At 40.0% G+C, this 2,965-nt stretch overlaps 1 non-coding gene across 1 annotated transcript; it reads left to right on the top strand.

Annotated features, from left to right (window-relative positions):
• The first annotated feature begins 438 nt into the window (after positions 1-438).
• On the top strand, positions 439-539 carry LOC123323320. The gene has a single exon (XR_006539333.1). It is a non-coding gene; the product is annotated as a small nucleolar RNA U13 (small nucleolar RNA).
• The last annotated feature ends 2,426 nt before the right edge of the window (positions 540-2,965 follow it).

Below are 2,965 nucleotides of genomic sequence, written 5' to 3'. Positions count from 1 at the left end.
AGGGGACTACACACCTGCAGACTCCTGAGGCAAGAGATTACTGATTGGGGAGCATAATAAAGCAGGGAAGGCCTGAGAAGAAACAGGGGTTAGGCTCAGGAAAATGAAGACATTTAAAAGCAGTCACATACATGGAGCAATACACAGGCCCAGGGAGGACATATGTCCAGAAAAGACCTGGGAAGACCTCAAACTTTCATGCAAGGCTGATCCCAAGGTTCAGACCTTGCCCTGCTAATTGGTGAAGGTCTTGCGCACCAGTCTGCAAAGACTGGGAGAGGTGGCTGATTTTTTTAATAACCAATTTTAAACAACAAATCACGAAGAAATAGGAAAACTTGGCTCACGTAAAGGAACAAAATAAATCTCCAGACACAGTCCCTGAAAACACAGGCATCAGACTTTCTAGGCAAAATCTTTAAAAGAACTGTCTTCAACATCCTTTTGGAGTTCATAAGCATGGTGATTGGGTGTGCATGCCACTGCATGATGTCTGTCTCCCTCGAACCTTATGACCTTGGCACATTACCCATCTGACATGAAAAATAAAAACTATCTTAAATAGGCTCTAACCACTAAAAGAAAACACAAAGAACTAAAAGAAATCAGGAAAACAACATGTGAACAAAATTAGCACATGAACAAAGAGATTGAAATTATTTTAAAAGAACCAAACGGAAACTCTAAGGTTGAAAAATATAATAACTGACTTGGAAAATTCACAAGAGTGGTTCAGAGCCGATTTGAACAAGCGGAGGAAACAATCAGCAAACTTGAAGAGGAGTCATTTGAAATTATGAGTCTGAGGAGCAAAAAGAATGAAGAAAACAAGAGTCAAAGGGACTTCTGAGGGGCCATTAAACAGGCTAACGTACACATCAAGGCAGTCCCAGAAGACGGTAAGAAAGAAGCAGAGAGATTTGAAGAAATAATGGCCCAACAGTTCCAAATTTTAGAAAATACATGGATCTACCTATCCAAGAATCTCAACAAACTTCAAGTTTATTCAAGGAAAAACATGCATGCCCATTTGTCCAAAAATCTGACTTTGAGGAATTTTTCCGTAAGGAAATATGGTCATCTTGAACCTAGGTGGACAGTTAGCTGCAAGTATTTGTCACAGCCATTTTGTAATTGTGAATAGTTGGACCAACCTATACATTCAACAATAGAAGTTTGGGGAAATAAAGTCTATCTGTAAGATGGGGCATTGTGCAGCCATTGCTGCCTTCTGTCCCAGCACCGAATGCCCTGCTGTTGAGTTTTCTTTCACTTGGAATGGCCTCTTTCCCAGGGGAGGCCCCCACCACCACGACACCTCATTGAGGCCTCCCTTCATAATTTCACATACTCTAACAGGCCTAGGGAGGATTTGTTGGCTGAGAAAACCTGAAGTTTCATCATAGAGTGGGCTTCCTATTCTCAATTAGCTGCTAAGACAAAACTTAGCTTTTTTTGCTTCTGGACGCTAAACCTCAACCACCATTTCACCCGCAAGACAGCCACTCACTCAGTGAGCCACACTGCTCTGTGCCCTCTTCAGACCTTCTTCGCTAACCAGAAGTGCAAGAGCCCAGAATCAGGATGATCAAACAGTTAAAGCTAGATGTTCTCATCTCTGAGTTTGTCAAGGTGTCTTCGCAAATTTCCTCTTTAATTTGCATAATTTCCGCTAGCATCGCCTTCCCTCCCCCTGGGGCTTTGGATATCAAACATAAACAGGAAATACGAGTCAGTCCCCTCACCTTTGCCAAAGCCTAAATGAAATCAAATAAAAAAAAGTAATAAAATAAAATGAATGATGGTCATTACCTTGCCACGGCCATTTCAGAGTAACAAGGTCTGACAAGTATTAATTCACCATGCAGCCATATACATGCCCAGATTATATGATGTTATACTCACTTCCCAGGACTGGGGACTGAGATGTTTTCATCCCAAAGAATCTTTAGAATTCAAGTATATGAACTTTGAGCTGTGCAGTGTCTGCAAAAATAAAATTCCACCAGGAAAGGGATTCAGACAGAAGTCAACTGATGGATGGCTCCACTCGGGATCTGCACCTTTTAAAAATAAAATCAATCTCATCACAAATCCAGGAATACTTTGCCACCAAGAGTATCAAGTAGAACCACTGGAAACTCGTGCACCATAAAAGATGCTAAAGCCCCGAAATCATTAACTCAGGGGATAGCAAAGAAGTCTATTTTATGGGTGGGGACAGATGTTGTTCTGGTACATGCTTGCAAGTTTCAAGAGAGCCCCAATGCCTAGAGCAGTGATGCCCTTGGTTAGAAAACTCAGCTTGGGTTCAACAGGCCAACGAAGGTGATCTTCCCTGGGCCTGGGGTTTCCTAGGAAAGAGCTCATCTTATACTAGTAAGGCAGGAACCACAGAGGTGCACAGTCAAGCTCCCAAAAAGAAGGAAGAATCAAGAAATGAAGGAAGCCCCAGCTTTCCAGGCAGAGGCTGAAGAATATAACCAACTCTCTAGGACTAGTCAGGGGCTACAAAATAGAAGGAACCAGAATCAAAGTCCTAAGAGTGTAATGTCCACTAACAAGAACGACTTTTTTATTCCTAGCAAACTAAGCCCACACACTAAAACTTCTAAAAAGGAAAATGTAGAAGTCAAAGCCATACCAAAGGAAAGCAAGAAAAAGAAAAAGAAGAAAACGGGAGGGAAAATGTCATCAGACACCTGGGGTATCAGGTTTGGGGCTACCAGCCTTTCCTTTCCAGAGGTTATTAAAATGTTTGAGATACATATATATTATGCTATAATATATAATATTATATATGTAATATATATTATATATAAAATAATATATAATAGTATATATTATATGATGTATAATATATAATATATATTCATATTCCAAAATATGAAAAGAACACCATAAAATTAAAATTAATTGAGGTTTAATTAAAATGTCTGCAAAACTTAATATCATATCAACTTCA

This window comes from Neomonachus schauinslandi, chromosome 16 (genome assembly GCF_002201575.2).
Source record: "Neomonachus schauinslandi chromosome 16, ASM220157v2, whole genome shotgun sequence".
Classification (NCBI taxonomy): domain Eukaryota; kingdom Metazoa; phylum Chordata; class Mammalia; order Carnivora; family Phocidae; genus Neomonachus; species Neomonachus schauinslandi.
This window is presented reverse-complemented; position numbering and strand designations above follow the sequence as displayed.